This window comes from Canis aureus, chromosome 31, assembly GCF_053574225.1.
Source record: "Canis aureus isolate CA01 chromosome 31, VMU_Caureus_v.1.0, whole genome shotgun sequence".
NCBI lineage: Eukaryota > Metazoa > Chordata > Mammalia > Carnivora > Canidae > Canis > Canis aureus.
In genome coordinates, this window is record NC_135641.1 from 38,334,282 (window position 1) to 38,353,599 (window position 19,318).

At 36.9% G+C, this 19,318-nt stretch overlaps 1 protein-coding gene across 12 annotated transcripts in view; it reads right to left on the reverse strand.

The window, feature by feature from the left end:
• The window catches only part of LOC144302674 (uncharacterized), a 33,629-nt gene extending 27,804 nt beyond the window's left edge, over nucleotides 1–5,825 (reverse strand). For 5 of the 12 annotated variants that reach the window (XR_013369673.1, XR_013369672.1, XR_013369670.1 and 2 more), the window contains exons 1-2: nucleotides 5,645–5,825; nucleotides 4,546–4,659 (exon numbers count right to left, since the gene is read on the reverse strand). The gene's annotated coding sequence lies outside the window, so the exon portion shown is untranslated. Of the gene's footprint in view, nucleotides 1–2,148; nucleotides 2,211–3,045; nucleotides 3,127–4,545; nucleotides 4,660–5,644 lie in introns of all 12 variants that reach the window. The other 7 variants (XR_013369668.1, XR_013369665.1, XR_013369666.1 and 4 more) reach the window with 4 other exon arrangements.
• Nucleotides 5,826–19,318: the final 13,493 nt, after the last annotated feature.

Consider the following 19,318-nt stretch of genomic DNA (forward strand, 5'->3'; position numbering starts at 1 on the left):
TAACCAAAGGCAGTATTCTTCAAACGCAGCAAATAATTCCCAACTCACTGAGCATTTTTGATCCAGGCATACATCCAACAGCTGGATGTGTATGCTCAACAACTGAACAGTGTGTGTTCTGTAATAGGCACCTTTAGTATGAGCTAGAATTTGTGTCACTGTACGATGGTTTGATCTTGTCCTGGGCCACATTTCTAGATAGACAATGGTTTGAGATATTTGACTTAGTTGATAGTTATACCAAACAAACAAACAAAAACAAAAAAACCCACAAGAAAACAATTGTCACTTTTACTAGAAATACATTTTAAAAGATAAGTTGTTATATTTCATCCTCTACTGTTTCTACCAAAACTAATAAACCTTGTTCAAAACACTGTGACAGAGCGAATAGGCATACAAAGAAAAATGTCGGCTTTTGCCATAAGAGAAGTCACAGTTGAATTGGGAGGACAAAAATATGCATGCAACTATAAATAACAGTAGGAAAAACTGAAAATTAAATATGTAGTTGGTAAAACTTTCTCTCACATGAGAAAAGATTTAGCAGATTGCTAGGATGGGGAGCAGAGGTAATTATTCTCTGGGCAAGTTGCATACATTCTTAGTCAGGAGGTGGCAACAATCAATATCAGACTAAGCATAAATCAGAGGAGGAACACAGTGTTCTTCATTTAATTTTCTCAGCAGGAATCATGAAACTTTTCAGTTGCTGGGTCAGCTTGGACACTCTATGTCCATGTTGCGTGTATATAATTTGGGTTCTCATCTTTTCTGGCAGTTCTCACAGAAGTTATTCTTTTAACTGGTTGAGTTTAATTCTGCCAAGGTGATCCCATAGGCAGATTTCAATAAAAGAATGTGTGTAAATTATCAGCCGTTTTAGATTCTAAATTTTAATCTGGTGATAATTCTGCACTAATAAAAGAAGTTGAATTTTAATGGGGAAAGATGAAATAGACTTCTTTATATTTATGGAAATAATTCTGGTTAGAAAGCGTATTACTCAGTCTAAGTAGGTAATGAGGTATGAATCATTTCAACATAAAATCGAAAATGTTGCTTTAAAACTGAAATGACTGAGGGTTTTTCCCCCCCTACTTTCTTAAGATAGATCTTCAAAGCTAAATACATACCACAATATGCGTCCAACATGAGTGTTTTTGATTGGAGAAATATCTCTAACAGAAATAGGGTGTACCCAGCACTTTTTAAGAAAGGTCATCTCTTTTCTTAAATTGATGTTTAGTTTTTTCCATAGCTAACAATTTGGGATAAATCTGAAACATTCATTTAACATTTTCTAACCACATTATCTGTGGCCAGTTTCATTTATTCATAACTAAAGATTCAATAAATCATCCAGTGTTTACCGACTGCCTGCTGTGTGCACAGCCCTAGGCTCTGTTTTGTGTGAGATTAGAAAGAATGGATTTCTGACCTTGGAGAGACTATAATCCGATTCGGTTAGACAATTGGCACACAGAAATGATAGCAACATTGATGAGGCCAAGTAGAATCAAACTCTTCAGAGTGTGGAAAGACCTTAGGTGTGGTTTAATGAGAGAGAGAGAGAGAGAGAGAGAGAATTTTTGAGGGAACCCCAGAAACTAAGCCAGAATCGAGTAGATGGAAGAGTGTTACAAAGACAAAGAGCAGCACCAGCATCCACCCAGTGTGACTCAGGAGTCAGAGCAGAAGGTAGTCTATGCCCCAGCAACTCGCAGCACATGGCTTCCAGAGCATCCCCAACACCCCCATGGCTCCAATGGCTGTGCCTTAACAATGTGTTCCCAGCCTCTTCTATCATTTCCACAAGCCAGAAACATATTCCCCTCAGGTCTACTTCAGATGCTACCTCTTTTCTTCACGATTTCTGATTGATCCAGTTGTTTTTCTTCAGAAACTCTTAATCTCCACCTTTCTTATTTCAGGACTATGTTTGGTTCTGCATTGCAGCTCTTTGTGTCTAGTACTAAGTTCTTCTCATTTCTCCAAGAGCATCTTTACCAAAAATGATTCTCCTTTATATCTTTGACAGAGCCTAATATGGGCTACATTCTCAAGGATTACTTACCAAATGAATGGATAGCATATAAACAAATCAATAATATGTGTAATTAATCACACAGTTGCTATTGTACCCGCCTAAGTGATTCTTGACAAACTAGGTAAAACAGCCCTCCAGGTTTTTGAGCAGAAAAAAACATCTGCAGGCAGATTACATAAAAGAAAGAATACAACACAGTTTAGGGTGTTAGTGAAGAGACTTTTATCCCAACCATGAGATGATAAGGGCAGGAGCAGGCTATTGGTGCTGGTAATAAGGAACAGAATGGATATATATGATTGGATAGATATGGGACATGAAACAACTAGATAATGAACTAGATGTTTTTCTAATTTTTTAAGTTCCATAAAATTTTGAAATTTTGGATAATGTCTCGTGTGCCATTGTAGATGTCTCAATATTTTTGTTTAAGTTTTTATCTATTTATTCATGAGAGACAGAGAGAGAGAGGTAGAGACATAGGCAGAGGGAGAAGAAGGCTCTCTGCGGGGAACCTGATGCAGGACTCGATCCCAGGACCCGCAGATCACACCCTGAGCCAAAGGCAGACGCTCAACCACTGAGCCACCCAGGTGCCCCTCGATGTCACAGTAGTAAGCAGCGATTTGTAAGTGAAAGAGGATTGCAGAAAAGAGGATTGCTGAACTCCAGTCTCAATCTGGGTATCCCCTCACCATGTGATAGTGAATAATTACTTGATATCTCTGATTGTCAATTTCCTCAAAGATACAATAGGGACAGTAATATTGAATTCTTTTGAGTGCTGTGAAGAACCAAAAGAAAGTATAAAAACATGCCCACTGCAGTGTCTGGTACTTTAACTAATTAAAGGTAATTATCACTGAATGTTTGCTGAATTTATGAACAGAAGCATTAGAGTGAAGGTGGAAGGTAAAGAACAAAGAGAGGACACAGGGAAAGAATGAACAAGCCACTGGAAAAGAAAGAGAATAGTTCAGGGTCGGTAGACTCACCAAAGCACTTCAATGTTCTTTGATTGCTTTAAATTGTAGTAGAAAATCATGCCAAAGAGATGAGCCTCTATGAAAAAGGGACTGGAGACAACAGAGGTTGTTGAGATCATGTAAAGCCTACCGCAAATGAACTGGACACACCTTTAGTATGAACAATTTTTAATTATGCTATGTGACCATTAGGTACAAATAGTCTGCAGTTAGGATAAATGACTATACTTGCCATCTGTGGTTGCAAGGCTTAACCAAGCTTTAGGTAGAATTAGCTTTGGAGGGATCCCTGGGTGGCGCAGCGGTTTAGCGCCTGCCTTTGGCCCAGGGCGCGATCCTGGAGACCCGGGATCGAATCCCACGTCGGGCTCCCGGTGCATGGAGCCTGCTTCTCCCTCTGCCTGTGTCTCTGCCTCTCTCTCTCTCTGTGACTATCATAAATAAATAAAAATTTAAAAAAAAAAAAAAAAAAAGAATTAGCTTTGGAAAAAATCATGAACCAGGTGGAGGCCTTAAGTGACTGCAGTCATGTGAATGATAAGAGCTTGAAGTAAAGGATAGCTATTGACTTGGCCCACTATTCCCAGTGTCTCTCATTTTCTGCACTTCCTCTTTGTTTTGACCTCCCAAACCTTAAGGAATGAAGGACAAGAAGCTTATGGCATGAAATCTTTTAGATTTCCTCAAGATATAGAAGCCAATTTTAAAAATCCCCTAAAATGTGAAGGACAATTTTGGCAAAAGAAAAAGGCAGGTGAAATATTTCTGTAGTATGTAACTACGCCCCAGAATATCTCCTGAGTTTTTATACTGTGTGTTACCTTCTTCTTACCTCCATGGTTTAGACTGTGAAGGGCAAATGCATAGCAGTAAAGGCCAGACTCCATCCCAATATGTGTCTGGACTCTTATTCCTGGACTTGAGCAATTTAGACCCTACATGATCAATCAGACTCAGTACTCCTCCGCTTGGAGCTAAACTCAGCCTCAGAATTCACCTCAATGCATTGCTCTAGCCAGTCAACCACAAATGGATTGGAATTAGTTTCTAAGTTAAAACCTATTTGTCATCCTTGGTTCAGATATTTATCTGCCTCAAGGCAGGCGTCTGGAATACATGGTCTCTAAAATTCATGTCTTGTTCTATCAGCCTATAAAACTCTCAGTTCCAATAATCTAATTAGCAGAACAAGGTCATGATTATGTAAGATGGAAACTCTTGAGTATTAAACCTTAAGGTAAATCAAGATTAAGGAAATTTATGTCTCCGGTTGTATGGATAAGTATATCTTCATGTTGGTATCCTTTAGCCCCTTCTAGTCATGCATTCACGTGTGTGTGCATGTTTATAGAATTACTTCATATATGACTTTACCCATGTTCATAATTTTATCCCATATTTACTTCCCTAATCACTTTTTTATAGCTTTTATTCTAATTGTTTCATGTTTCAGAACCAACTCATAATTTAATCTGAAGTCTTCTAATCATTCCTTTTGGCATTACTTACCAGTCTGAAATATGATGATGCTAAGACACTTTTTAAACCCCTAGTACTTTGAATAACGATGGGCAGATTGCCTTGAAGGAGAGATACCTGGCTGTTTTCGGTGCACTGGGTTTACTGCCAACAAATTTGAGAAGAATAAACGTTTAAACATCAAGTATTCCAGAATTAAAAACTAGCTTATGATTTGTCTATACCCTTGTATATTTTGGATTTTTTTTCCTTTTCTTATTTCCTTCCTTTCCTCCACCGTCATCTCTCAAAGATTTCTGACCTTTATTTCACACAAAGGTTTCCAAGCTGTAGGTGTGACTCTACACTTAACATTCTTCCTTGATGCTCTTTTCTTCCCCTCCCTCCATCAAAACATCATGGATTAGTATCTTCGTATTTCTTTCCCATGTTTGCAATAGTTCCCCCTAAACTGAAGTTTAAACAAATAAACTGTAATATGTGGCTATTTCCCATTTCTCCCATGGCACCAAAATAAACAGAGTAGAAGCCCTAAAGAAATAACTAGAGTAGAAGGTAACCTTTGGATTCTTAAGAAGACATATGCATGATTTTAAGATTTTAGTGCTCTGTATTAAAGGGCCTTTAGTAATTAATTAAATCCACCTAAATCATAGTATACAATTAAATGGTATTTCATATAATTTTACCTTTTGCCATTTTTTTATGGTGCACATTTATTGAATGGCATTAAAGAGTAGTATAATCAAATATTTTAGGGTGAGAGTGAACACGACATTTCAGGGGTTAATGGGCAGGTTAGCCTGGCTGGAGCAAGGTGCTTTAAAGAATTTTAAGGAGGAGTAATGGTAGGCATAAAGTCTAAAATCAACCAATCACCACAGAGTATCATAACTTCAAAAAGGTGGGCACCCCTAACGACAATCTGGGTGTCTTTACAACATTTTAATTTTCGCTCGGAAGGTTGGGGGGGGGGTCTTGCTAAGGTTTCTCCAATTCATCTTAAAATTAAACACTCTGGAGACCATTCTTTAACAACTCTTTTGGGTCATTCCAAAACACCTCTGTTATGGAGATTAATACTCTTTGATTCGGAGCCAAAAGCATGGTTTTCAGATGTTACAATTACCTGTTCAACTTCTCAGGGGCAATTATTTGAAAGGAGTAAATGCTCTGACTACAATTGCCTCTGTGGGAGCCGCAGTAATTGCCATTCATCAGGGCAGCAACCTGCTGAGGGCATCAATTCATAAACTCTGAGCCATCAATAAACTGCAACCTGGGCCCCGGGTGCCAACATTCTTTACACAATGAAATATTATTACTGGCAATTAGGTAAACAATGAGCCAACCCGGAAATGGAAGGGAGGTTGCCAATGACTACCTTAGTGCGTCATACACAGATGTCTTGATTCTTTTCCTTCTAGAGAAACACCTTGGGATGACTCTTTTTACACCACCGGGATCCCAACTATCACAATAACCCCCACGGATGAAAGGAGGAAGAAAGAGGGAAATGTTAACAGATGGGATTTTGTTTTAATTAGGAACTGTGTTGTGGGGGAGTAGGTAACAGCCTTCCTGTCGTAGATACCCACCCACTTCATATTCTGCCTTTGCAGGTGGTTGGCAGTGGGTAGAATGGGGGGAAGGAAGGGAACCATTTAACTGAACTCAGGGAGGCCACCTCCCCAGCAGACCATTTAACCGTGTTCAGAATATCCGTGTTAATGAGAGCCGATGATGTGTGATGTCTTGGAGAGTTTAAAAAGATTTTGCCACACATGAGATTCAGTCACCGATCCTATCTTATTAGTGAGGTAAACAGGGTGGGAATGAGGGCTTGTGTGCCATTGTTGTTGCTTTTCATAAGGGGAAAGGATGGAGGGTCAGAGATGCTAAGTAATTGCTCAGACCCCTGGGGTCCCTCTCAGACCAGTGCTTTACCCATTCTGTCCAATTATCTATCTTGTTCAGATTTCTCCTTGGAAGGTGCTCATACCAGGCTGGAAGTACCAGTACCAGGGTATCCAAAAGGGGCCCCCACCCCTCTCCCACTGAGCAGCTCTTTCCCGGGGCTCTGGCCTGAGGAACCAGGGAATGGGCAGCCAGAGACGGGTGTGGGAACTTATGGGGAAGGCCTGCTTCTTGTTGGGGAGCCAGAAGACCAGGAGTGAAACCGAAGGCACCATCAGCAGCTTCAGACAAACAGACAAGGCTGTGCAAGTTCTTTGAACTGACAAACATGGTGGCCACGTTGAAATGCACTCAGAAAGTTGATATATGATGAATGTTGGGGATGTTTTATGAAGTGAAAAAGAAAGTAACTCCACAGCCAGATAATTTCAGTCATTTTTTCTGTCTATGTTGGAATTGATGGGTCCCTCATCTCCACTCCTGTTATTTTTACCCAAATAAATAACGCCACTGAAAGCTGTTTGATGGGATGAGAGTACTGCTAAAACAGGAAAAATCTGTGAGAGCAGAAGTGGTGGGAGGTCAGGAATTTTTAAAAGACACCATTAGAGAAATGCTGTGGTTTGGGGTATGTTCCTAAGGTAATGCCATGCATCCTGGGTCAGGAAATTCTTCTGACTGATAAATCATATTTTATTTTTATATGGGTCTTAAGTTTATGAAATTTGTTTTATATATCAAGCAAGTGTAGGATCGATAAAATGTATTTCTGAAAACTAAGCAGGAAATGTCAGTGCAGTGGTCAGAGCACAGGATGGAGCGCTCAGAGTCCTGTACAGTCCCCGCCACCACGCCACCACCATTAGCTCCCCTGCTTGGTGGGATCTGGACAGGAGAGCCAAAGACTATTCCTTTCCTTCCTTCATCTTAAAAACAAATTTTAAAAATAGACCTTTTCACCTTTCAAAGCACTTGCTCGCTTCATGCTTGCTTACTTCCCTTATTTTTCTTTTTCTCCTTTCCTTTGGTTTATAAGCCAACTCAAGGTTTCAGGGGGACTGCAGCAGGGTCTAGGATAGATATTTTTTTGCAGAATTTCTATCCAGAACTCTTCATAGCAACATTTAAAATGTCAAAGAGAGGGGCCCCTGGGTGGTACAGTTGGTTAAGTGCTTGACTCTTGGTTTCAGCTCAGGTCCTGCTTTCAGGGTGGTTGAGACCAAGCCCCAGGTGAGGCTCTGCGCTCAGCGTGGAACCTGCTGCAGTTTCTCTTACTCTCTCCCTCTACCCCTCCCCCTGCTCACACTCTCTCTAAAATAAACAAATTTTTAAACATAAATGAATAAAATGTCAAAGACAGGACAAGCTCTAATGAAAAGTTTACAATAGTTCTATTTGACCTTTGCTCATGGTAGGAGCAAGGATTGGGCCAAGAGGATCCTGAGAGCCAAGTGCGTATAAAATCCTCTGAAGAATTTCCTCTGAAGTTTCAATAGAAAGCCTTCTAAAGTTTCCCTAACTCCTAGGTGTGGGATTAATTTTGAGACTCAGGAGAGGAAATAAATATTAGAAAATAGCTATTAAATCAAATACTCCCCAGGCTCAAGAATATCCTGGTGTAGCCTATGTCTATAATTAAGCAAGTAAAACAAATCATGGAAGAATTACATTAGATTTAAAATATATATATATATATATATATATATATATATATATGTTGGAATTAGTAAAATTTTTCACATAAAGGTGTGATTTGCCTTTTACTATTTTCTGTGAGTTCAGCTGCCTCGTTGTTTTCTCCCTCGTTAGATTATAAACTTCTGAGAGCAAAGACTATGTATTTTATTTCTTATTCATCTTCAGGAGGAGCTGATACCATCAATGTACAGTTTTGCATATGACTCTCTCTCAGCTAACGGATTTTTCCCTTCTGGAAGTATGAATTTATTTCCTAAAAATAATGAGAGCATACACATAAACTAATATGGAATCAGAATTATAAAGAATTTGGAATATCAAATATTTTTATGTATTTTACATTTAGATTTTATATATTTTATGTTTACTTTATAAAACCCGTAATTCTCACTGATGCCCAGTGTCTTTACGGTAAGTTGCTAGAATGTGTCCCTCCACTGTTTAGATTTTGATCCAATCATCGCTATTTTACATTAACTCTGGTTAGACATCCAACACACAATTTTAAAAGTCCCTTTGTTTTTTTGTGAATCCAGATGCAAATGCCACATACACGAGTCGTTATTTGCATTTTTGGACCTTTAGTGAATGAAACTCCTGGACTGGAGAGAATTTCAGAGACAATGAGACACTAGATTGCATTGAGCACAACTCCTTTATGGGAGTGCTCCCTATGGCACTTAACGTCTCGGCACGGAATGTGGGATTGACTATTCCCAGTTTTACAATTTTATCAACTGCTCACCTATTTCTGAAATAGATGGTAAGGTCCCTGAATGTTGCAACTCTTTTTTTTTTTTTTATGTAATCTTTAACATTTAATACAACTCCAAGAAGTAAAAGCAATCTCATTCAGTCCAAGGTTTTGGAAACCAAAGATAATATCGGATAGGAAAAACAACAAATTTTTATCACATACTAATAAAATGGTGTGGCTTGTGTGTGCATGTGGATGTGTAGCTAATGATCTGTGAGAAGAGATGTGCTGAAGATTTCTAGGTATGGAAAAACAAGATTTTGCAGTGTGTTTTTAAACTCATCTGTTGGAGTCATTTATTTTAATTGTTAGTCGTGCATTCCATTACATGAAGAGAAATGCTTTCAAAATAAGTTCCTGACTCAATAAGAAAATGTTCAAACCTTACCTACTGATTTGTTGTTAGGAGTAGTGTGGTATCATTCATGTGTCACAATGTCGGTGAGCAAAATTAACCTCAAATATCAACGAGTGTGCTGCATTAAGGGAACAAACACAATTCTCTGCCACAAATTTGAACAACATTTTGACTAATGTCTCAATGATTCAAATCACTAGTTAGAAGATTACTTTAAAATGAACCTTGACTATCATAGGAAAACTCTACTCATTCACTCAAAATAGGCCAAAACATTTTTTATAACTATCCACAGATTAACTATAGATATAATTTAAATTTTATGGCAACAGGTCTATAATTTTTTTCATAATATTATCTCTCCCCACCCCCATATCCCCAGGAAAAGACTAATGCCTGATCCAGTGCTTTGTATTTTCTAAAATCTTATGTCAGAAGCTCCTTCACTAAAGTTTTTAGTTGGGTAACTTTGCAATTTATGGTTCATGAATTTAACTATCATTGTGTTCATTATTGAATCAAGGACTTTGTGGCCTATACAGTCATTTATTTCCACATAATATATTCTCTTTATTTCTCAAGATGTTGTCACAGGTAGCCAGAGTCTTTCACCCATTCTGTATGAATAAAGATGGCAATGGCCACTGGCAGCCATTCTGTGACCGAGAGGAGGTCGGCCTGAGAGAAACATTATGTCTATCTGAGCAAAGAGATAAAAACAAACTAGATCTCCGATAACATTGTGAGCTAACTGGCAGCTCAGAAGATTGTCCTAACTCTAACCCTCCTTGAACATGAGTAAAATTATTTTACTATTGTTTAAACTAGTTTAAGTCTGGGTTTCAGTTATTTCGAGGCAAGAGTACACTAAGACAATCCTCAAAGAAAAAGAGATTAAAGAAGTAGCACAGAGAAACTATTCATATTGCAATTTTTCCTGGCGCCATCCATGATTACTGCTAGATTTGACCTAACCTAGTCAGTTGTAGAAGTTAAGATCAAAGCAATAATCATAGATCAAAGACAGAAACAATAAGAAATAACTCCAAATACAGTTGCAAGTGGTAGTCCCAGGTGGCTCTAACGGTGGTCCCGTGCTCATGTTGGTGATGTTCTTATTGCTATTATTGTTAAAGCCTCGAGGTTCCTCTACGATAACCAGGCTTATTAAGCTTTATTGTATGAGTCAAGTGATTTGCTGTCTACTGAATTCAGAATATGGTTTCTTTGCATCATCAAGAGTTGAAACAGACTGTCACTTACTGTTGTTTATTTCTACATGCTTTCCTAAGAACAAAAGGGAATCATTTCTCAGCCCTTGTGCAACACTAACAACCACTCAGATGACTGCTTTAGCCCACCGTTGCAAGTTTTCCCTTGCATCATCACTTGACTCATCCAGTTAATGGATAACACTCTTGTGCTTTGACAATTTCTAAGCTAAGTGTAATCTTCCTGTTTCTGTCACAGGTGACCGATTGCTGTTGCTGTTCAGATGTACAACATTCATTTCTTTCTCTTTTGACTCCTATTCATTAATAAAGTATTTCAATAAGTTTGTTTTTTTTAAAAAAATAAGACAGCAGCTGCAGCAGTCTGAAACTAGGTTGCCTGGGTTTGAAGTCTCATTCTTACCTACAAGTTCTTAGGTAAGTAACAGCCCTCTAGGTATTAATTTCCTCATTTGTAAAATGAGGTATAAGTAGAATCTATCTCATAGGATTGCTAGGAGGATGCCACGAGTAAATACATGTAAAGCATTTAGAATGATACGTCACATACCTTATATAATTAGCTATCTGCTCATTCATTCATTCAGCAAATAATTCATTGAGCTCCTAATATGGATGAGGTGTTATGACTTATGAGAGTCCAAAGATAAAAAGGCACAGTCTTCTGCTTTTGAGTACTTAACTGTTGTGTATGGGAGAAATGACACGAACAAAAATAACATCAGGGAGTATTCAAAAAGCATCACTAAAGCATGTTATATGTGAAGTGAGGAGACAGAGATGAGCTAATGCTACTTCTCTGCCACAAATTTGAACAACATTTTGTTTATAGTCATGTAATTTATGGAGTGTACTGATTTCATGTTTTTTCTGTTGCTATAAGAATTCTTTTGTCAAAGCTTGTTTGCTTACCTGTTGCCTGTTTTCTTATTATCCATGTGGCAAAGTAGCATAACATAAGGAAGGATACTAAAGAAAATGCCAGGGGACACCTGGGTGGCTCAGCGGTTGAGCTTCTGCCTTTGACTCAGGGCGTGACTCCCAGGTCCTGGGATCAAGTCCCAATTGGGCTCCTGCTTCTCCCTCTGCCTATGTCTCTGCCTCTCTCTCTGTCTCTCATGAATAAATAAAATCTTTAAAAAAAGATACCAAAGCAGAAAACATTATGGTATTCTGATTACTGAGTAGAACTAGCCATAACTTCCTTTGTGACTCATCGTGCCCTGTAAATACTTTATTAACTGGAAGATCAAAGATCATATCCTATTGAGCTTTGAATCCCCATTATCTAATAAAATGTCCCTGATTTCAGAGATCTGGCCAATTAGAATATCACTTTTTCCTGGTTACAATGATTGGTTCAGAAATGGGAAAATCACCCAAATAAGACTCAGAAATTTTCTGCCAGAGCAATTGTTGAAAGACTCATTCTGTCTACGCATTTTGCCAAGCTGTTGGAATATGAGGTGGAATTGTCAACAACCATCTTGCTGCCACCTGGAGAAAGTCTGAGAAGGAAGCAGAGCAGCAGAGGCAAGAGAGCCAGAGACATAAAGAGAGAGAGAGAACACTGACAGCGTTGGAACTCTGTTTAGCTGGGCTTGGCTGGCCACTTGGCCTTCATAGTTAACGAGCAAATACATCCTCTCGTTGCTTAAAACCAGCTTGGATAAGGATGTTTGCTTACATACAAGACCCAGAGTATGTTATTATTATTCACAGGGTTTTTTTTAGGTTAAATCTTTCTGAAACATAGTTTTATTATTTAAACAGTTATGGAACTGAAACAATCAACAACATTCTCACCACCCCATCCCTACCGCATCTCTCAACATTATCAATTGCATAGAGCTTCACAGATTACAAAGCACTTCCTCTGTCATGTTAGATCCTAAATTATAATCCACTCATCAAGTAGGGGAACATTGTTATTAATTCTTTATGTGCAAGGAAACTACGTTTTCAATCAGTTAAGACGCCTGCCTAGCTTAATTCATTTTGTAGATGAGTATCTGTTTTCACAAATTTGGTTTAATAAAATGGAGCAACAAATCCAGATTTACCCTCCCATTTAAAACAACAGAAAAACCAGGGAGAAAAAAACATATATATATATATATGTGTGTGTGTGTGTGTGTGTGTGTTTTATATATGTCTGGAGAAAGAAATATATATATACATATGTTTTTTTTCTCCAGAGATTGAAAACCAGGCAGCACAACCACAGGACTATAATCTCTGAGAAAAGGGAATCAAAGTGAAATAGAAAAGGGAATCAAAGTGAACCATGCCATCATACCAGCCTAATGCCTGGAGGCAGTTTTCAGGCTGCAAATCAGGGAGGAAAAATCCAAAAGCACAAGTTGAGGAAACTGGGAAAACAGTTCCAGAAGGCCAAGGCATCTAGAATTTAGGGATGGAATGCCAGAAAGGAGGGAGCTGCACATAGAGCTCCTTAGAGCTCCAAGGATCTACAGAGGCAACCTTCAGTTTTTGGCTAAGTACTAATCAGTGCAAGTTGGGAGAAAACGATCGATCGAAGTTCAGAGAAAGAGCCACCAGAAAGTAGTAGGGAGAACAATTCCTGATACTTCCACCAGTCTGAGAGTAGTTAGTGTTCCCACTAGGCAGGATGGAAAGACATTATGTTACAATAATACTGTAGAATCCCCAAAAAGGCCAAGCATTGGTGGTGGGACTGAATTAGCCCTCGATCAAAGGCTCCTCTGCTTCCATTCTAGCAAAATCTAAAAGCAAGTCTCAGAATGATTTAACTGATTCCAAGTAACTTAAAACAAAACCCAACACTATTTACAGGAATACAATATAATCCAGCTAGCAACAATAGATGGATTGTTTAGCGGATGTCTGGCATCCATTAAAAAAAAAACTACTAGACATGCAAATAAGCAGGAAAATATCACTTCTAACAAGGAGAAAATCAATCAATAGAAATAGTCCAGAAATGACAGAGATAAGGGAATTACCAGAAAAGCATTTGAAATGGTTATAAATACGCTCCATATGTTCATGGAGTTAGAAAAACACATGAGTATGATGAAAAGAAAAATTAAGGATATGAAAAAGACCATTTCTGAAGATGAAAAATGAACATTAAATCAAAAATGATTTGGGTCAAATTGGCAGCCTATTAGTCACTGCAGAAAAAAATAGAGCAACAGACCGTTGAAAAAAATTATTGAAGGGGTAGAAACTATTAAGACATATCAGTTGAAACTATCCAAAATGCATATAGGACAAAAAAGATTGAAAAATACGATGAAAGCATCAGTGACATATGAGACAATACTAAGCAATCTAATAAAAATGTAATTGGATCTGAGACAGGTGAAAGAGAAGAATAAAAAAATATTTGAAGAAATAATGCTAATTTTTTTGAAATTTGATCTAAATAATCTTCCCACCATTATAAGAAGTATAAAGATTATTGAACAAAATAAACATTAATAAAAGCATGCTAAGTCACATCACAATCAAATTACTAAAAAAAAAAAGTGATAAAGTTTTAAAAGTGGTTTAAAGGTGCGTGGTACGGCATATATTAAGGAACAAATATACAAATATTTTCAAAATTTTTGTCAGAAACTATGCAAGCCAGAAGATAATGAAGCAAATTTTTTAAGAGAAGGAAGGAAGGGGCTGGAAAGAAAGAAGGAAATTATCAACTTTCTTACTAGCTAAAATATATTTTCAGACAAGGAAACAGAAAATTCGTTGCCAAAAAAAAAAAAAAAAAAAAAAAAAGATAGCGAGAGAGAGGTTCAAATTGCATTAAAAAGCAAAACCTAACTATATCCTATCTACAAGAAATTCAGTTTATTGCATTACTCAAGATTAATGCAGGGAAACAGACCAATGGAACATATATAGGCATATACAAATAAATATTATATATATCCATATGTATATAAAATAGATCTCTACACATACAGATATAGATATAGATGATATAGATGTAGATATAGATAGATACAGATAGTGATAGAGATAGATATAGATAGATATAGATATAGATACAGACATAGATAGAATTGGCTCACATGATTATGAAGGCTTAGAAGTCTCAGTCTGCCATCTGGTAGCTGGAGACTGAGGAGTGATGGTCATAGAATTTTAATCCAGTCTGAAGCTTGAGACTCAGAACTGATAGTACAATATCCAGTTCAAGTGCAGGAGAAAACTAAGTCCCAGCTCAAAAACAGGCAGAGAAAAGTTAATTTTTCCTTCCTTCTCTTTTTCACTCTATTTACATTTCCAATTGATCCGATGAGGCCTACCCATATTGAGGAGGACAATCTGCTTTATTCAGTGTACCAATTCAAATGTTACTCTCGCCCAGAAACATCCTCACAGATACACTCGGACTAATGTTTAACCAAATATCTGGGCACCCTGTGATTCCATCAAGTTGGTTCAGAAAATTAACCATCAAAAATACAAATACAGCAATATTAAAAGTAAAAAGATGAGAAAAGATGGACCATGAAAACACAAAATTAAAAAAAAATCTGAAGTGACCATATAATATCAAACAAAATCGACCTCAGAATAAGGAAAATTACTACTAAAAGGACCAATTCATCAAGAGGACAAAAACAAAAACAAGACAAAACACTCTTCTAAATGTGTATGTACCTAATAACAAACCTTCAAAATACATGAAATAGTAACTGAGGGAAAAAGCGTGACAGGATAAATAATAAATGTATTGCTGTGGTTGGGGGGAATTCAACACTCTTTCAAAGTAATTCATAGAAAAAGTGGACAAAAAATTAGTAGTGTCATAGACTTGAATACCACTACCAAGTGGCTCATTTTACATGGAGCACTACTTAGAGGAAAATTTACCATTCTAAATGCTTCCAAAAAAATAAAGATCTATAAACAATGATCTGTGCTTGCACTTTAAGAAACTGAATACAGAAGAGAAAATTCAGACAAAGTAAAAATGAAGAAAAGTCTGGTGAAGATAAGAGCCAAAATCAGTGAAAGAGCAGAAAGAAGAATAGAGAAATAAATAAAACCAAAATTTATGTCTTTGAAAACAAAAATAAAATTGGCAAACTTCTTGCCATACTAATCAGAAAAAAGAAAATACACAAATGATCAGTGTCAGAAATGACAGGGAGGAAGGACATCATGATAGACTCTACTGACATGCGAAACATAGGAACAACTTTGTGCCAATAAATTTTAGAACTTTGATGAAATAAATTCCTTTAGGGGAGCCTGGGTGGCTCAGTCAGTTGAATATCTGACTCTGGGTTTCAGCTCAGACCAGGATCTTGCGGTAGTGAAATCAAGCCCTGCATCGGGCTCTGCGCTCGGTGTGGAGTCAGCTTCAGATTCTCTCTCCCTCCCACTCTCTCTCTCTCTCTCTCTCTATATATATATATCAAATAAATAAATAAATCTTTAAAAAGAAGAAAATTCCATTAAAATGCAAATTGTGCTCGGAAAATTGGACATCCACATGCAGAAGAATGAAACTGGACCACTCTCTTTCACCAGACACAAAGATAAACTCAAAATGGATGAAATATCTAAATGTGAGACAAGATTCCATCAAAATCCTAGAGGAGAACACAGGCAACAACCCTTTTTGAACTCGGCCACAGTAACTTCTTGCAAGATATACCCATGAAGGCAAAAGAAACAAAAGCAAAAATGAACTATTGGGACTTCATCAAGATGAGAAGCTTTTGCACAGCAAAGGATACAGTCAACAAAACTAAAAGACAACCTAGAGAATGGGAGAATATATTTGCAAATGACGTATCAGATAAAGGGCTAGTTTCCCAGATCTATGAAGAACTTATTAAATTCAACACCAAAGAAACAAACAATCCAATCATGAAATGGGCAAAAGACAGGAACAGAAATCTCACAGAGGAAGACCTAGACATGGCCAACATGCACATGAGAAAATGCTCCTCATCACTGGCCATCAGGGAAATACAAATCAAAACCACAATGAGATACCACCTCTCACCAGTGAGAATGGGGAAAATTAACAAGGCAGGAAACCACTAGTGTTGGAGAGGATGCGGAGAAAGGGGAACCCTCTTGCACTGTTGGTGGGAATGTGAACTGGTGCAGCCACTCTGGAAAACTGTGTGGAGGTTCCTCAAAGAGTTAAAAATAGACCTGCCCTATGACCCAGCAATTGCCCTGCTGGGGATTTACCCCAAAGATACAGATGCAATGAAACGCCGGGACACCTGCGCCCTGATGTTTCTAGCAGCAATGGCCACAATAGCCAAACTGTGGAAGGAGCCTCAGTGTCCATCGAAAGATGATGGATAAAGAAGCTGTGGTCTATGTATACAATGGAATATTCCTCAGCCATTAGAAACGACAAATACCCACCATTTGCTTCAACGTGGATGGAACTGGAGGGTATTATGCTGAGTGAAATAAGTCAATCGGAGAAGGACAAACAGTGTATGTTCTCATTCATGTGGGGAATATAAATAATAGTGAAAGGGAATATAAGGGAAGGGAGAAGAAATGTGTGGGAAATATCAGAAAGGGAGACAGAACATGAAGACTCCTAACTCTGGGAAACGAACTAGGGGTGGTGGAAGGGGAGGAGGGCGGAGGGTGGGGGTGAATAGGTGACGGGCACTGAGGGGGGCACTTGATGGGATGAGCACTGGGTGTTATTCTGTATGTTGGCAAATTGAACACCAATAAAAAATAATTTATTATTAAAAAATAAAAATAAAGAAATAAAAAGGTCACTGAAGAAGAACAGATAACCTGAATAGCTCTACATTTGTTAAATTGAAAACATAGTTAAAAACCTTCCTTCAAAAAAGGAAACAAAATAAAACTACAGCATCAGATAATGTTACTGGTAAATTCTACCAAAAATATAAAGAAGAAAGATGATATATTCTATAAAAACTCTTCCAGAAAATTGAAGAGGAGGAAGTACTTCTCACCTTATTTTGCCAATATCAACCTGGTATCAAAACAGACATAGACAATATAAGAAAATTACAGACCAATAAGCTTCATGAACATCCTAACAAAATTTTAGCAAGTAAAATTCAGGAATATATACAAAATATAATAGATTGTGACCATCTGGGTTTTAATTAAACAATGCAAAATTTTTTTAAAGTCAATCAAAGTGATTCATCATATTTATAGGATACAAAAGAAAACCCATGTGATCGACTTAATACAGAAAAATGTTTATTAAGATGTTTTTATGTTTGGTAAAATTCAAGAGTTATTTATAATAAAAACTCTCAGGAAACTGAGACTAGAAGACAACTTCCTCAACCTGATAAAAGGAAACAACCTATTGCTTTTATCAGGCAAATATTGAAAACAAGGCAAATATTTCCTCTCTGTTCATTTTATTCAATGTTGCATTGCAGACTCTAGCCAATGCAGTAGGGCAATAGAAAAAAATAGTTTAAAGTAGTCTACATAGTCAACCTTAAAGAAGCTGCAAAAATGTTATTAAAACTAATAAGTAAGTTTAGCAAGCTTCAGGGAATTAAGTTCAACATATGAAAACATATCACATTTTATGAACAATAAATATTTATAAATGAAAATTTAAAAGGCATGTCATTTACAATATTTTCAAATAATAAAAAAGTTTAGGGATATATTAACCAAAATAATGAAAATATGTGCACTGAAATCTACAAAATACTCCTGAGAGAAATTAAGAGTCAAAAAAAAAAAAAAAATGAAGCTACGTACCATGCTTATCAATCAGAAGACTGAACAGGGTTAAGATAGCAATTATCACAAATTGAAATATAAGTATAATTGAATCCCAGGTAACATCACAGCAGCACATTTTTCTTTGCTGGAAATTTATAAGCTGGTTTCAAAATATATATGGAACATCAAAGGATTTAGAGCAAACAAGAGTGGTCAAGTTTAAAGACTTACATTACCTGTACCAAGGTTTATTAATAAGCTACAGTTGTCAAGTATTGGAGCAATGATAGACAAATAAAGTCCAGAAATGGATACATGTATACCTGGTCCATTGATTTTTGACAAAGGCGTTATGGTAACTCAATTGGAAAAAGGATAGTATTTTAAACAAATTGTGCTATAAAAATTAGATAGCCACATGGGAAATAAAATAAATAAACCCGGACCTCTACTTTACACTATACAGAAACATTTGCTTAAAATGGATAATAGCCTTACCTGTTAAGAAGTAAAACTATAAAAATTAACATGAAAAAACAAGACAGAAAATATTTGTGACCTTGGGTAAGGCAAATATTTCTTGTATGGAACACAAGTATAAGCCATTACAGAAAAATGAATAAGGTGAATTTATTTTGATTAGATCAAAATAAAATATAACTGCACTTTAAAAGATCCTGTTCAGAAAATGAAAAGGCAAGCCACAGAATGGATGAAAATATCTGCAGAGTTTTTAAAATAAAAATATTTCAATATATATTCTATATTGAAAATATATAAAAATTCTTACAACCCCACGAGAAGACTTAGGAAAGATGAATAAAATTGGCAAAAGGTTTGAATAGAAACTTTGCCAAAAGAAGTTTACAAATGGCTAAAACGTACACAAAAAGTTGCTTAGGATTATTAATTATTAGGGAAATTCAAATGAAAACCAAAGTGATATATCACATAGTAGAAATGTGCTAAAATGTAAAGGCATGTGTCAGAAATATGTGGACCAACTAGAACATTCATCCATTGCTGATGGGAATGGGAAATGCACAATTGATAATGGAAAACAATTTGGCAGTTTCCTATTAAGTTAAAACGCATTTACCATACAACCCAGTAATCCTGCTCTTACATATT